The sequence below is a fragment of the Pongo pygmaeus genome, chromosome 16 (genome assembly GCF_028885625.2).
Source record: "Pongo pygmaeus isolate AG05252 chromosome 16, NHGRI_mPonPyg2-v2.0_pri, whole genome shotgun sequence".
Classification (NCBI taxonomy): Eukaryota; Metazoa; Chordata; class Mammalia; order Primates; family Hominidae; genus Pongo; species Pongo pygmaeus.
This window is the reverse complement of record NC_072389.2, coordinates 68,391,540-68,408,073: the sequence shown is the minus strand read 5'-3', so window position 1 is coordinate 68,408,073 and position 16,534 is coordinate 68,391,540. Positions and strand designations below refer to the sequence as shown.

Sequence of the window (16,534 nt, the reverse complement as noted above, 5' to 3'; positions counted from 1 at the left end):
AACCCCTTCTCTACAAAAAATACAAAAATCAGCCGGGCGTGGTGGCGTGTGCCTATGGTCCCAGCTACTTGGGAGTCTGAGGTGGGAGGATTGCTTGAGGCCAGGAGGTCGAGGCTGCACTGAGCCCTGATCGTGCTACTGCACTGCAGCCTGGGTGACATGGCGAGACTTCATTTCAAACAAACAACAAACAAACAAACACCAACGAAACAGGTGTTAGAGCCCTTCCTCACACAACTACCAAACTTAAGTGGGTGAGCTTTTGTAGTGATCACTCCCATGGGGCACTAACCTCAGGACCCACTCATTCTACCCAGCCTCCACGATGGGGGTCCTTGCCTGCTGGTATCCATGTCTTTGCATAGTCCCATCTCACACGGAATCAGGGCTGACCTGTGTGAACAATGGGACAGTCGATGTGATGACGCGTGACTTCCAGAGCTAGGTCAGAGAGGCATTGCGGCTTCTTCCTTGGTCTCCTGGATAGGTAGTTGTGGGGGAAGCCCGTCACCACACTGTGAGGATACCCAGGCAGCCTCATGGAGAAGTTTGTATGGAGAGGAACCAACCTGCCAGCCGTGTGAGTAAGTTATTGAGTTTCGGGATTCATTTGTTACACAATAATAATTACAGGTGAGAAATAAAGGAGGTAATATGTGTGCAAGCAGTAACTACTGGAGCAGTGTCTGGACATTGTCGCTCCCAGAGTTGAAAGAAACCTTCTAGCTGGTGTGTACATTTCCTTAGTAATATCCCTCACAGGTGCTCAGACTCTCAGCAAACCTGGAGCTGCCTTGGCTATCTTCATATGTGGTGGTTGTTTGCAAGAGATGATAAATATCTTGGCTTCCTGGGGCAGAGGTAGAGCAATGGTAGGGCCAAGGGTAGGGCAGTTTAGGAACAGCCTCCCCTCTATGGGAAGTGTCCTGTGGGCTCTTTAAGCCTGCCTGGCCACAGACCTTCATGGACTAAGTTTTTCCTTTCTCTAAACCAGGGATTAGCACAGTATGACCCTTGAATCAGCCACTTGATTTTGTAAATAAAGCTTTATTAGAATCAGCCATGCCCATTTGTTTATGTATTGTCTAATGCTATTTTGGCGCTTTAATGGCAGAGTTGAGTAGTTGCAACAGATACTGTATGTGGCCTGCAAAGCCTAAAATACTACCAGACCTTCTAAGAAGAATTTTGCTGGTAGAAATGGTCAAGTATTGTTGGCTAGCACAGCTGAGAGCCAGAAAGGCAGCATCAGTTGTCCACTCTGTCTCCAGCTCTACGGAGGACAGAGGGGCACTGCGGCCTCTCTCTTTCCCTGTCTCATCATGAAGGACTTTCCAGCAGGACAGAGAGTAGAAATGTCAGAGGGAATGTCCTCAAATCCTGACACAGGAGCCAATAGATGTTTACCCTCTATTATTTATTGCCGTGTCACAAATGATCTCAAAATGTAGTGACTTAACAAACAATGACTATTTCTCATGGTTTCTGTGAGTCCGAAATCTAGGAGTGGCTTAGCTTGTTGGTTCTAGCTTGGGGTCTTTCATGAGGCTGCAGTCAAGATGTCCTTTGGGCAGAAGAAGTGGACACTCTGCTTCGTCTCTGTGTGGTGGGGTAGACAGAACTATGAGTAGGCAGTCAGGAGACCTGGATGTCAGCCCTTGCTCTGTGCCTGACCTCCTGAGTCTTTGATTGAGTCATATTTCCTGTTGGAGCTGTAGTTTTCTGATCTTTTGAACTTGGGTCAGTTTTGCATAGGGGTCCAGGCCCCAATACTTAGCGAGTTCCTTCATCCCTATGGACTTGTTTTCTCATCTACAAAATGAGGATAAAAACACCTTCTTAGTGTATGAGGAATAAACAAGCTAGGCCATATAGTGTGCCTAGCACACAGAAAGTGTTCAATAAACTTTAGCTGTCATTATCAGCAACAGAAATAGCAATATTAAAAGATGTGATGCCACAATTTGCTCTGAGCCCCAAGAACAAGGACTTCTGCATCTTCCCTCCTCCTTCATCAGTTCAGCCTCTTGCTGATACCCTCCAAAGGCTGGCTCTAGGTGGTTGTGCTCAGGCCTCTGGCATAGGCCAGGGTGTCAGTTTCCTTTCTCAGCCTCTGGTGGTTAAGGCACATTTGTTTACAGCTAGTTGAAATTATAAATTAAACAATCAGCATATCTCATAGTTGGGTCAACCTTTGGGACAGCTGTGAAGTATGTGATCACAGGTGGCAGTGATGGAATGGACTTCAGAGCTCATCTAGTCCCTGATCCAGCCACCCCTCTGGCCCATGGGGTCACCACCCCTCCTCACAAGTCCTATTTGAGCGCTTAACTGAAGCGCCATCCACCATGCAGGGTTCCTGGAGGCAGCCCTTTGGTGCCTGCAGACCTGAGGCCTGCCAAAGCCATCGCGGCTGCCTGCCCAGACCCACTCTGTGGCCAAGCCATTGTGTGAAGTCTTTAGCCCCAAGTCCTCACCCCACTGTAGAGACCCAGTGGATGAAACCCATTGGGCCCATTCCCGTTCTTTTCAGTCTCAGCCAGTATCCCAGGCCTCTTCCTGCACCCATTGGCTCCCAGACTCTATCCCTACACTGCTCGGTTCTCTTCTCGGCTGCCCTGGCCACCATCCCCCTTTCCCTGACCCCTTCACTGCTCCAAGCAGCACATTCCTCTGTACCCTTAGCCTTTCCTGGAACATTCCCTTTTCTTTGCCCTCTGACCCTTCAGAGAGGGGCTGCTTCTCCTCACATTCCCCTCTCAGGGTCAGCGGGACAGGCTGGAATCCTGGCTCCCCAGGCCACTCCTAAACTCCCCTTCATCTTGTGAAAGCTCAGTTCCTTTAGAGTAATGTCATTCAGTCCCCTCCCCATCCCTAACGCTCACTTATAGTCAACCCCTTCGATGCACTGACCACCTTGGCACCGGGGTTCCTGGATCCTTTCCACCCCAGCTCCCTCATCATCGCGGGGCCCTTTATCATCTATGAGGATGACTTTTCCAGGATCCCAAACATGACCTCCTAATTGCCAAGAACAGTTTCAGACCTTAGCTACCCACTGCCTTCCCATTACCAAAATGACATTCCCTATAAAACCTCAAACCCAGACATCTCACTCTCAAGATGATCTCTTGATCTTCCAGCTTGCTTCTTCTAGGCCCCTTACGACAATTTTTCAGCCTCCTCATGAACCCAGACCTACTGAGCCCAGTTCTTTCTCACTGTCCACCAGTCTTCTTCTGGCTTCATGTCCTTTTTCTTCTGTCTTAGATTCCATGGTTCTTCATTGGAATCACTCTCTTGCAAACACCTCCAATTCCTTTGCTTTTCTTCCTCTCCTTCTCACTACCCTATTTATCATAAAGCTTGGCATTAGTACAAGGCTCTTGAGGTTGTAGAGCTTTTGAAAAGGCATGGCTTTGTTTTGATATTTTGGTGGTTATGTATGATGCAGGGCAGGTAACAGGGAAGGTATACTTATTTCTGGCTGACAGATGAGTTATTAAGTGGTTTTTCCAGGGTTGCCCAGAGCTGAGCTTCAAACCCACGTCTCCTGGCCTTCCGTTCACCTTGCCTCTAGAACAGGGTGGGCTTTGGATCCATACCTTCCTCACCAAGTATCCAAAGCTCAGCAGAGGGAAGAGTGTTCCCAAAGCGTGCCCAAATGATGATGGGGGCAGGAAAGGCAGCATCCAGGGGGAGTGTGGCTCTTCACAGGCCATGGATTGCTGAGAAATCCTTTCCGAGAGGCCGGCCTCCTAAGGCACTCCGGCTGCCAAATGCAAAACCAGATGCCATTGGTAACACACACACTGTCTGAGAAAGAATTCCTCCAGCTTCCCAGCTTTCTGCAAATCCCATTTTCTTTCCTTATTGGGGCTCAGGGGGCCGAGGGCCCCGCATCACTCTGCACATCAAAGGCGTCACCAGCTTTCCCAGCACAACTCCCAGAGGCTTTTAACCAGCCTTAGACAATAAAATCGCTTTTAAATAAAAACCAAGACTCAATATTCGGCAGGAAAGGGATTAACAGGATCAGTCGGGAGATGACATCATGCTATTTTTGTTGGCATTTCCCCAACTTAAGTGTGAGGAGTCTGGGTGTGGAGAGAGAATATATATATTTTTTCTTTTCAACTGCCTTGGTCACTCTAAATCTAGGTCTGGAAAATGCAAGGACTGGAGGCGGCTGGCACAGCTGGAGGTGGCCTCCAGCATGGTCAGGGCATCCACCGGCCTGAGGGGTAAGGACACGGGACCTGCATGGGAAGAGCAGGGACCGGGATGGGCTTTTTGCTGAGTCATTCTCCCTGTGCCTCAGGAAAGGGGAAAGGAAAGGGCCCTTTTGGTGATCAGTCCCAGAATTTGCAGAAAGGTGCCCTCTACAGTGGGCAAACATGCTGGTACAGCTCTCGGCGACAGGGTGGGCTAGAGCAGAGGTCCCCAACCTTTTTGGCACCAGGGACAAGTTTTGTGGAAGATAATTTTTTCATGGACCAGTGTGGGTGGGAGGGATGGTTTTGGGATGATTCAAGTGCATTACTTTTATTGTGCATCTTATTTCTTTTGTTATTCCATTTTAATAAATAATGAAGTAATTATACAACTCCACATAACATAGAATCAGTGGGAGCCCTGAGTTTGTTTTCCTGTAACTAGACGGTCCCATCTGGGGGTGATGGGAGGCAGTGACAGATCATTAGTCATTAGATTTTCATAAAGAGTGCACAACCTAGATTCCTCGCATGTGCAGATCACAATAGAGTTTGTGTTCCTGTGAGAATCAAATGCCACTGCTGATCTGACAGGAGGTGGAGCTCAGGTGGTAATGCAAGCAATGGGGAATGGCTGTAAATACAGATGAAGCTTCACTGGCTCACCACCACTCACCTCCTGCTGTGTGGCTGGTTCCTAGCAGGCCATGGACAAGTACCAGTCTGTGGCATGGGGGTTGGAGGCCCCTGGGCTAGAGAATCTGGGCCTGGCTTATCCATATACCAGCCTCTGGGTGATGGCCACTAGGATAGAACAGTAAGGCCCTTTGAGGACACCTGCTCCAGTGGCTTCCAAATTTGTATTTTTTTAAGTTAATGAACTCTTGCTTCAAATGAGATAATATACATACACTGCACACAGATGGCTGGAGGAAGTGGAACTACCACACTTGGAGCCTCCTGGCTGGGCCTCCCCAGTGCCTGAGGCTACCTTGAATTCTAACATCAAAAATACAAGTTGAAAATCTCTGACCATTAATTAATTTAGTGACCAGTCACCAAGTATCTGCTCCATGCCTGGCACTTCTCCAGGTGAGCCAAGTCAGGCACAGTGCCCCTTGTCCTCTCGGGGCTTACAGTTTCATGCATGAGATAGACATCAATCAAATAAGGACACAAATAAATGTGAACTCCCCCTCCCTTCCCCTGACTTATATATAAGGAAAGTGAGTCGTGAAATTGTCAAATTCTTAGCCAGGCACTCAGGCTATCATTATTAAGCTTCAAACAGCCTTTCCAACTTTGTTTCACGTTACTTTCCCACCTGAACCCCCAGCACCATCCGGAGCCTCAACTGATGCATGTTTCCCAGGTATAATTTACCTTTTCTCACCTCCAATTTCCCTGGCCTGCCCGGTGCTCCCTCCCATCTTTCTCCATGCCAACCATCCCTAACCACCACTGGGAAGTCCACTGACAACCCCACGTGTCCAGAAGTCCCCACAGTTGGAGATATTCTGCCCCTGTCCTCAGCCTCCCTCAGCACCTATACCTGATCCAGAGAGGAGGGGAGCTGCTGGCATCCATTAAGGAGGAAGAAACCTTGGCAGCATCCTCATCCGGCTACCGGGACCTTAGATGAGTCTCCCAACCTCACAGGGGAGCCCGTGAGCTCACCCTTGGAATTAATGATTTGTGCATACTTCTACTCAGGAAATTCCCTGAGGGCCAGAATTGATTTTTCTCCTTCTTTGTCCTCTCCTAGTACCAAGTCCAGTGGCTCACTGGAAGCCAAACATGGCCTTTGCTCCTTGACTAGGGTATCATATTGGGTACTCCCTGGTGCAAAGTCTCTCAGTTTTTCATGACTCCTTCAGGGCTGGCTCCACACAAGCTTCACTGAGTTTTCTTTTCATGGGAAGACTGAAGGCACATTTTATCAAGAGTCTAGGTCTTCAAGTTTCCATCCACCTCCCTTGGAAAACTCCTGCCCCTCCCCACCAAAATTTCTAACTCTCCAGATGCATCCTTTCCATGCCCTCCTTCCAATGCCCCGGCCCAGGGACATTAATTCTAGAATATTGCCCATTCAGCCCTTTGCTAAGCAATCCCTTCCTCTCCAACCTCTCTCATGGCCACTCAAATGCTAGGGCCCAGCCAGAACCAAAGAGGGAGGAATTCCAAGTCCTGCAGTCCACAGCCAGTGGTGGATGTGGATCCTTCTCATTGGATTTCTTCTCAACAGTCCCATCAGTGTGAGTTGCATGCATGCAGGTTCTATGATGTAATAGCACTACTAAATTATACATGCAATCTTCTCCCCAAACAGTAATTAACTTTGGGAACTAGTACTGTTTAAGACACACACAGAAATTCGGCTGTTTGGTAGTGTGCTGGAGATGGTCCATGCTGGCTTACAAGAGCTGTTTGATGGAAATTTTCAGGAATTTTGTCAGCCAGTTGTTAAACATTGCCACCATTATTAAACTGTAAATTCCATAAACTTGTAATTAAATACATTATATTAAAAATTTTAATACATGCTAAAAATGCATTACTTCCTAATTATTTTGCCACACTTTACTATTATCTATTGTGTCTATAATGGTGGAATACACTGCTGCACATCACTACCCAACTCCAGGCCCATTGAAATCAGCCATTGTGGGAGTATTTACACCTGGAAATTGGCAAACACTACAAATCAGGGCTGTCCTCCCCACACCCAGGTCAATAAACCTTCACCAACACTTCACTGGAGAAAGCTTACGTTTCCTCAATTTGCTCTGCACTCCTCCACCTTCCTCAGTCGGCCACATCATTTTGCAGGGTAGCATTTGGTTTTTCACCTCCTGTGCATGGGGCCTATTGATGCTAATAGTCCTGAATGGCAGCTGCCTTAATTAACCAAGAAAGGACAAGTCACTGTCTTAGGGGATGAGAGAGTTGACGATCCTTTTGGAAATGAGAGGTATACTTCGGCTGCTTGGTGAGCACAGGCTTTAGCCCTGCTTGGTGGGGTGGGGCTAGGGAAGGCTTACCTGAAGAAGTGGTGTTTGAACTAAAGTAGATTTCACATTTCTGGAGAATGTGGGGCTTGTGCGATGGGGTAGGTGAAGTCATAGGATAAACCTGTGTTTATCATAGCCACCATAGGATAAACCTGGTGCCTCTCTTGAGAGCATTGGTTTGTTAAGATGGTAAGTAGTTAAAAACATTATTAAAAAAATAAAACAAACATGACAATATTATGTAAAGGAGTACAAACTTTGGATGAATTTTAAAATTAAAACAAGAGACTGCAAGGACAATTTTCCCACATGACTGACTCCTCAGGCTACGGCCCCAACCCCCACGGGCACCTATTCACTCTCCTCCGACATTCAAAGTCCCCTGGTAGAAAATTTTGAAGATCCCTGAGCTAAAGGTTTTTGAGACAGCAATAGCAACTAATTGAACAGAGGGTGGGGAGGAAGTAGCTAGGGCATTCCAAAAAGTGGAATTCAGTAGGAAAGAGCAAGGGCTTGGATTAGATTCCTCGGGTTTGAATTTCTGCTCTGCCACGTCTTGGCTGTGTGACCTTGAGTAGGTTACATAACTGTTCTGTGCTTGTTTCCTACAGATGTCAGCTGGGAATAGTAATAGTACCCATCTAACAGGTTGTTCCAAAGATGAAATTAGCAGCATGTGTAGCACTTGAAACAATGTTACGGCTTTTTGCTTTTTCTAGTTCTCCTAAGTAGAGGGACTAGCAATAGCAAAGACCGGGGCCTGGGCAGGCATGCTCAAGAAACAGACAGCTCTTCCACATGGTCGGGCATGGTGTGTGTGTGGAGAGAGGTGGTAGAGGCTGGGGAGCTTTCCAGCCTCATCTGCAAGGAGACCCACTGTGCAGCACACTCACCTGCCCCTGGTGACTCAGTTCCCCTGGCAGGGTCTTCTTGTGCAATGGGTTTGGGCTGGGGGCTTGCTCATCTCCAAAATCCCTTCTGGTACCCATAGTCTGCATTTTATTTCATCTTTTCTCGGCTGGGCGCGGTGGCTCACTCCTGTAATCCCAGCACTTTGGGAGGCCGAGGCGGGCGGATCACCAGGTCAGGAGATCGAGACCATCTTGGCTAACACGGTGAAACCCCGTCTCTACTAAAAATACAAAAAATTAGCCGGGCGTGGTGGTGGGCGCCTGTAGTCCCAGCTACTCGGGAGGCTGAGGCAGGAGAATGGCATGAACCCGGGAGGCGGAGCTTGCAGTGAGCCGAGATAGCGCCACTGCAGTCCGGCCTGGGAGAAAGAGTGAGACTCCCTCTCTAAAAACAAAAAACATAACAAACAAAACATCTTTTCTCCATCTCTTCTCTCTGAACACTTACACAGGATTTTCAGATCCCCATAGTTTAGAGACTAAACGCAGTTTTATCTGGCTCACCAGTTACCCCACGAATTCGTCTTTCCATTTCCAAACAACTAAATTATATACAAGTTATTTGATTTTTTAAAGCGGGGTGAAAGGGCATCAACACTTTTAGCTAAGGTGAATAGCTAATCCAGTTTTACAAAGTTATTTTTAAAAATAAATCTTGCCAATTTCATAGCAAGTTTATGGCGTGAAGCAAGTTTATCCTGCAGACTTTATGGTCTATGGAATCAGAAAGATTTGATTGAAATCCTGGCCCACCGATTACCACAACTGGGCAACCTGTTTCTTCTTTTAATTCAGTTTCCTTATCTCTAAAATGGGCTGGTGATAATTGTACCTACTTTATAGGATTATCGAGGCAATTAAATGACACAAACCAGATCCAATCATGAGAGGATGGGATAACTGTCGTTTGCCCCTCTGACCTTGCAGTGGGGGACAGGGGTGAGTCCAGCACCCTCCCTTCTGGGCACTGTTCGCAGGCTGCGCCCCTTGACCCCATCTCAGCTCCTGTCACACTGCCCTCTCCACATACCTGTCTTCATCTCCCACCTTTTATCCTTCAGCCCTGGGGGTAATGGCTGGTACTATCCACCCTGGGCTACCGCATGCACCTGTGGGGTTTCCCCACACTACCCACACCTTTGTAAATAGTTCCTTTATTCAACTCTCCTCAAATTACCTGATATGACTATTCAACTTGCTCCCTGACTGATATATACTTAGTATACTATATATACTTAGATACATGCTATTACTGTATGTACTTAGATATATACTATTACTAAGTATATGTCAGTCGGGGAGCAAGTTGAACACTTAGTATATATCAGTATATATACTAAGTATATCAGCTAGGGATATATGAGCATCTGATACATCAAACTGGTATACTGAGCATCTACTATGGGCCGAGTATTATACTAAGTATATAAGGGCCTGACTGATATACTTAGCATAATACTCAGCCCATAGTACATGCTCAATAAATGGAACTATTATTAATATGTTGAAGAGAAAATTCCATGCCTTTTTAAAGGAATGCCTGGGCATATTTATTGAACAACATTCATTGACTCAACAGATATTGAGTTCAATGTCCCATTGAGTCAATATCAAAATCGTATGTTATTTATTAGGTTTTATCCCATTTATTATGCATCACCTTCATGTGGCATGAGCAACATGGAGATGAACTTCTTGCTATTGGTTTCAGCGGGGGAGGGAGCTCACTGGGGTTTCCTCTGTCATGACAGCTGACAAGCAAACTCATCAGTCACCAGTTGCCCGACTAATCAGTTAGAGCTCTTACCTAGAACTGAGCAGTCAGTCATGATCAGGAAAAGTGAATTCTACTCACTGGGTGCTCTCTGGGGAGGACACAGACACAGAGAGGTGAGCGGCCCTGTCAAAATCGGCCTTTTGTCTGGCTGTAATCTAGATGTGAAGTCCTATTCGATGTCACAGACTTGGAGGATTCTGTAAAGTGGGAGAAGAGCCCTGAACGAGGGCCAAGAAACTGGGTTCTAGCCCCTGTTTGGCTGATAGCTTTCTGTGGGTCGACAGTGACTGTCATCTTTAGGACTTGCTTTCTTCCTCTGTGAATTGAGATGGTTGGTCTGTTAGTTGCCTGTGGCCGCTGTAACAAATTACTACAAAGTGGGTGGCTTAGAACAACAGGAACTTATTCTCTCCCAGTTCTGGAGGCCGGAAGTCAGACATCAAGGTGTCAGCAGGGCCATGCTCTCCACAGCTTCTAGGGAAGAATCTTTCCTTGCCTTTTATGGGTTCCAGTGGCTCCTGGCACTCCTTGGTTTATAGTAGCATAACTCCAATGTCTGCTTCCATCTTCCTGCGGACTTCCTCCCTCCGTGTGTCTCCATGAGTTCACTCCTCTTCTTATAACGACACCAGCCATCGGACTTAGGGCCCACTCAAATTCAGTGGGATCTCATCTCAGTCCTTAACTAATTACATTTGCAAAGAGTCTGTTTCTGAATTAGGTTACATTCTGAGGTTTAGGGTGGACATGAGTTTGGGGGGACACTATGCAACCCAGTACAGTTGGATTCTGGGTTCTAGATAGTTCTTACCGGTCTCACTGGCTCTTGGAAGTTGATGGGTATGTGGCATTCCCTAGTCAGGCCCCTCTCTTTGCTGGGACTGCTTTGAAAGAGATTGGGTAGGGCAACATTACACTACCCGACACTATATCATGCCCCCTCTCTTTTGCCTCCCTCGGTGTTACCACTCGACATTACTACAGCTCTCCCCTCCCCTCCCCCTGACTCCTACTACTGGGATCTGTGGGAGCCTGTCTGTGTGCTAGGCACTGAACCCTTTCTCTTCCAGTGGTGCTATGAAATAAGTATTATTACCATCCCCACGAAGGTGATGAAACTGAGGCTGACACAGCTGCAAGGTGGCAGAACCAGGATGTGAGCACAGGTGCAGCTGAGCCAAAGCTCAAGCTCTTGCCACACGCCTGGATGTTTGAACAACAGAGAAACAGGCCTGGCTTTTCTTCGACCATACTTGATTTTCAAGGCAGAATTGTGAAACTGGAGAAAGTAGTTTACACAATTTCCCTCTGAATTGCCTGTTCTTGTCTTTGCCTTTCTCCCATGCCCTAATCCCCCATGGCGGAGTCTAATACCTTCAGGCATGCTCTGGCCTCTCTGCTCCCTTAGACACCTCGTTCTCACTAAGGCAACAATGTCTGATAATAGCATAGAATGCTGCCCTCACCTCACCCTCAACCCTAAAGGGCTGTGCATTAGCATGTGGCCGTGTGTGTGTGTGTGTGTGTGTGTGTGTGTGTGTGTGTGTGTGTGCATGTAAGCCAGTGTTTTTCACTCAGTTTTCCTTGCCTTGCCCTGTTCTTTCTAAGGGCATGACTGTACTCAGTTTTCCTTGCCTTGCCCTGTTCTTTCTAAGGGCATGACTGTGCTTTGCCTGACAGACCAGGGCAGTTTCCTGCTGTATGTTTATAGCTTTTACCATAGTAGTGTACAGTTTGAACTCAACACACCTACAAAAAAAGAACCTTAAACCCACACTTTAGCCAAGGCCCAATAATAATATTTAAAGAAACATGGATTTTGAGTGTTTCATAGTTTTTCTAATATATACTAAAAGTTTATTTCTGCTCTGTTCTCACTCATAAGTGGGAGGTGAACAATGAGAACACACAGACACAGGGAGAGAAACATCACACACCAGGGCCTGTCAGTGGGTGGGGAGTAAGGGGAGGGAGAGTATTAGGACAAATACCTAATGCATGCGGGGCTTAAAACCTAGATGACAGGTTGACGGGTGCAGCAAACCACCATGGCACTGTATACCTATGTAACAAACCTGCACGTTCTGCACATGTATCCCAGAACTTAAAGTAAAAAAAAAAAGTTTACATGTGCTCTAATATCTCCTATACTACAGTGGCATGGGAGGGACCCACATTTTGGGAAGTGATGGCTTAATGTTCTGCCGTCTACTTGAGCCATTTTCTAAGGATGTTGAGTTTATTTATTTATTTATTTTTTTGGTGAGAGTGGATATCTGTGAAGATCAGGAGCAAATGTTTAGGGGTATATACATTGATATAACTCTTTCGGAAATTAGGTCGGTGATACATATTAGGGGCCTTATAACACTTAATCTTATACTTATCATTCCAGAAAATAATTCCTGAGATAATAACCCTCAAAGCAGGCTGGGTGCGGTGGCTCGTGCCTATAACCCCAGCACTTCAGGAGGCCAAGGCAGGTGGATTGTTTGAGCCCAGGAGTTTGAGACTAGCCTGTGCAACACGATGAAACCCCGTCTCTACTAAAAATACAAAATATTAGCCAAGTGTGGTGGCAAGCACCTAGCTACTGGGGAGGGTGAGGTGGAAGGATCACCTGAGCCCAGGAGCTCAAGACTGCAGTGAGCCATGATAGTGCCACCGCACTCCAGTCTGGATGACAGAGTGAGACCCCATCTCAAAAAAGACCCCAAACAAACAAATAAAACCAACCAACCAACCTACCAACCAACCAACCAACCAACCAACCAACCAACAAGGAACCCAAAGTAGAAAAGGCTTGATTTGTTTCATAATGCCATTTACAATAGCAAATGTTTTGGCAGCAATCTGAGATTCCAATGATTGGGAGGTGGTTGCATAAATCATGGTGTATCCTTTCTTAGAGAATATTATGCAACATTAAAATGATGCTCACTCTATAAAATTAGGTGAGAGAAGCAGGACACATAAATGAATATCAAACATCTAAGATGATCATTACTATATGAAATGAAATATGCGTAAAGGAGAGACTTGCAAGAGATATTGCTAAATGTTAGCCGAAGGTTTTTGGTAGATCGTTTTCTCCCTGTAATTTCTAGTTCTTTATTATCTCCAAGTTTTAAATAGTAAATTTCAGGGTGGAGGAATTAAACCACTGACAAGATTATTCATGTATCTTTATGTTCATTTTCTGGACAGGGATATTGTGATGATGGCCCCGATTCATTTAGCTGGAGCCAAAGTTTCCTAAAAAGAAGCTGACGCTCTTCTTGTTGATGTATGTGTGTGTGTTTAGTGGGGTGTGATGTCAGGTGAGTGCCTCCTGAGGAACACTGAAGATTGACAGGGGGTCTCTGGGAAAGGGAGACCCAAATACAGTCAGTCCCCCAGGGTCCGTCCCATGCACAACCTGCTCATCACTGCCCTGGCAGTACTTGAAGACACATTGTCCTCTAAAAGAAACACCCAGCCTGACATCTCAGATTACTGCCCAGAGCCAGGGAGAGTAAAGAGATTCCCCAGGAGTGGGGTGCCTCCTCCTGGATATCTTCAGGACAGTTCATTTGGCCGTGGAGGTTTTGGAAGGCCCTAGCTGGAGCCCTGAGGTAGGCACTGAGTTGGGCCCTGCAGCAGCTAGGAGACAAACCTGGAACAGAACAGCTGTAGCAGCAGAGTAGCTGCTGTTGACTGAGTGCCTACAATGCATGTGCATACGGTGAGCTAGTCTGTGAATTTTTCTAGTTTAACACTCATAATCATCCTAGGAGAAAGGGTTCCAGCCCCCATTTTGTGGATAAGGAAACAGACCCAGAGACGTTAAGAGACCTGTGCAGTCACACAGCGAGGATTCACACTCAGGTTCAGCTGACTCCAACACTCCCACACTTTCAGTGACACTGCCATGACTCTCCATGGAAGGGAACTAACACTATTGGCCCCCTCCCCTGCTTGACCAGTTCTGTCAAGCACTGGGTAATTGGGGATGTGGTAATAAATCAAGCCATACTTCCCGGGGGGATACAAACCACATTGCTGCTTCCACTTTTTAAAGTCAATTTCATCTTAGGCTTCTTGGGGCTGCCACCAATGCCTAGCCACAGAGAGGACCAGGGTCCATGAAAAGTGCTGAGATGCTGATGTGTACACGTGTGCTCTATTGTGGCCTCATGGACCGTGCTCTACTTCATCCAACAGTCATGCTGATTACCTTCATATTAATGGGACAGTGTATAGTTGGGCACTCCCCTTCCTCCCTGCTTCCTTCTCACTCATCGGCTTTCAGCCTGGAGCACATACTTGTGGTTAAATTATTAAACCTTACAACAGGATAGAAATGATGACAGCTGTAATCCCTACACACACACACACACACACACTTTCACGCCACTAACAATTTGCTGAAAATGCTGACTTAATAGTATTAACCTAATGGCTGGGTTGAAATAACGATAATAATGATGATGATAGTAATAGTAGAAGAATTGCTCTCAAATCATTCTGAGAGGTATTACAGCTTCAGTTGCCACACTCATTCCCTGAGAAAGAATTTGCATTTTAAGATTCAGTTCGTTTCAGGCAAATGGCTCCCCAGGAAGATAAATGAATCTTTAATGAGGTTTTTCCTTGCCCAGAGTGAAATCTTACTCCTTTCTGCAAAAGCAGGTGAACACCAATTTCCAGACAGGATTCAGGCCAAACCTGTCTGGAACATTTCCAGACTTCCAGGGGGCAGATTGAAAAATGACATCTATTAAAAATCATGCGCTCATGCCTGTAATCCCAGCACTTTGGGAGGCCAAGGCGGGTGGATTGCCTGAGGTCAGGAGTTCAAGACCAGCCTGGCCAACATGGTGAAACCCCGTCTGTACTAAAAAATACAAAAATTAGCCAGGCATGGTGGTGAGAGCCTGTAGTTCCAACTACTCGGGAGGCTGAGGCAGGAGAATTGCCTGAACCCAGTAGGCAGAGGTTGCAGTGAGCCGAGATCGGGCCAGTGCACTCCAGCCTGGGTGACAGAGTGAGACTCTCTCTCAAAAATGAATAAATGAATAAATAAATAAATAAATCCTGGGCTCTGATTTAAAGTGGTCCCCAGTGGGGTGTCATTGCACTGTGGTGGATGGGGGCATGATGTGGCAGGAATGTGGCTCTCTGGCTCCCTCTGACCCAGCAATGGTGGGAGCTTTTTTGGAACACCCCTGAAAACCAGGGTAAGTATCTTCACTCTAGCCATAGCAGGCAGGCCATGGTTTGAAACGCTCCAGCCAGTTAAAGAAGTAGCACTGGGCTGCAGGCCCCAAAGATGTCTCCACAAAGACTTGCTGAATGCCTACTGTATGTGGTTCTACACAGATGAAGATGACTAGGATATAGCTTGAACCCAGGAGGCGGAGGTTGCGGTGAGCCGAGACCACGCCATTGCACTCCAGCCTGGGCAACAAGAGAAAAACTCCGTTTCAAAAAAAAAAAATGCTATTTGAGAGATAGTCTTGTTCAGTCCTTCTAAAACTCTTCTGTTCACTTGCCCTATTTTTAAGGGTTCCCATCTGGTATCTTAGTCTTGGGATGTCCTTGTGCTGTGGAGTTGTCTGTGGGACAGTAACCATATTTATGTTACTCTTTACTATTTTGCTATATAATATTCTATTGTTATTAAGTTATAGTTTATAATTTCCATGATTATTCTTCCTTTTACCCATTAATTATTTAGAGGGGCATTCAGAAATTTTCTTAACACATGGGTTGTGTGGAAATGTTTTGGTTACTGACGTTATAATTTTATTGCACTGAGGTTTGTGAATATAATATCAATTCTTTGATGCCTTTTGATATTTTCTTTGTGGCCTAGGGTACATGGTTAGTTCTTGTAAGCAAGTACTTGAATAGCTGTTTATTCTTTATTTTTGAGGTGCAAGTTTTCATAAATAACTGTGGTTCAACTCTGCTGTATCCTTCACAATTTTTTGGTCTGATTCAATGCTTTCTGAGAGAAGTGATTAAAATCTACCACTTTGATTATTAATTGTCAATAATATCTTTTTGTCGGTTTTTGCTTTATATATTTCGAAGTTGTGTTGTAAGGTTACACAGGTTCAGGTTAACTATATTTTTTTTTGGTGAATTGTTCTTTATCAAGAACTTTTTATTGCCAGGTTTTTGTCTTAAGGCTTATTTTGTTTCAAATTAATATTGTCAAGATCAACTTCTTTTAGTTAGTATTACCCGGAATATTTTTTCTTAATCTTTTGGTTTTGATCCTTTCCTGTTTTTGGTTTTAAATGTGTCTTTTAGAATAGCTTTTAGCTGGATTGCAGTGCCTAGACCACTGCCTAGTATGCATAGTAGGTGCTTAATAATTATTTGTTGAATGAATGAATGAAAAAATTAAATCTAATCTGAAAATTTATCCTTTAACAGATGAGTTTAATCTGTTATAATTGTTGTGATTATTGATGTATTTGACCGACTTCTACCACTTTTTGTTTTCTAAATACATGTTTTATATTTCCTTCTCTTTTTATTTTCCTGCTTTATTGACTTCTACTGGATTAGTCGAATATGTTTTATTTCATTTCCCCTTCTACTATATTGAAAGTGATTCCTTTTCTGTTC

The 16,534-nt window shown here is 45.5% G+C and overlaps 1 long non-coding RNA gene across 1 annotated transcript in view; it reads left to right on the top strand.

Annotated features, from left to right (window-relative positions):
• Positions 1-4,149: 4,149 nt before the first annotated feature.
• LOC134738240 (uncharacterized) overlaps positions 4,150-16,534 on the top strand; it is a 59,981-nt gene continuing 47,596 nt past the window's right edge. Inside the window, exon 1 of the long non-coding RNA XR_010123842.1 lies at positions 4,150-4,244. This is a non-coding gene — a long non-coding RNA (uncharacterized LOC134738240). The remainder of the gene's footprint in view (positions 4,245-16,534) is intronic.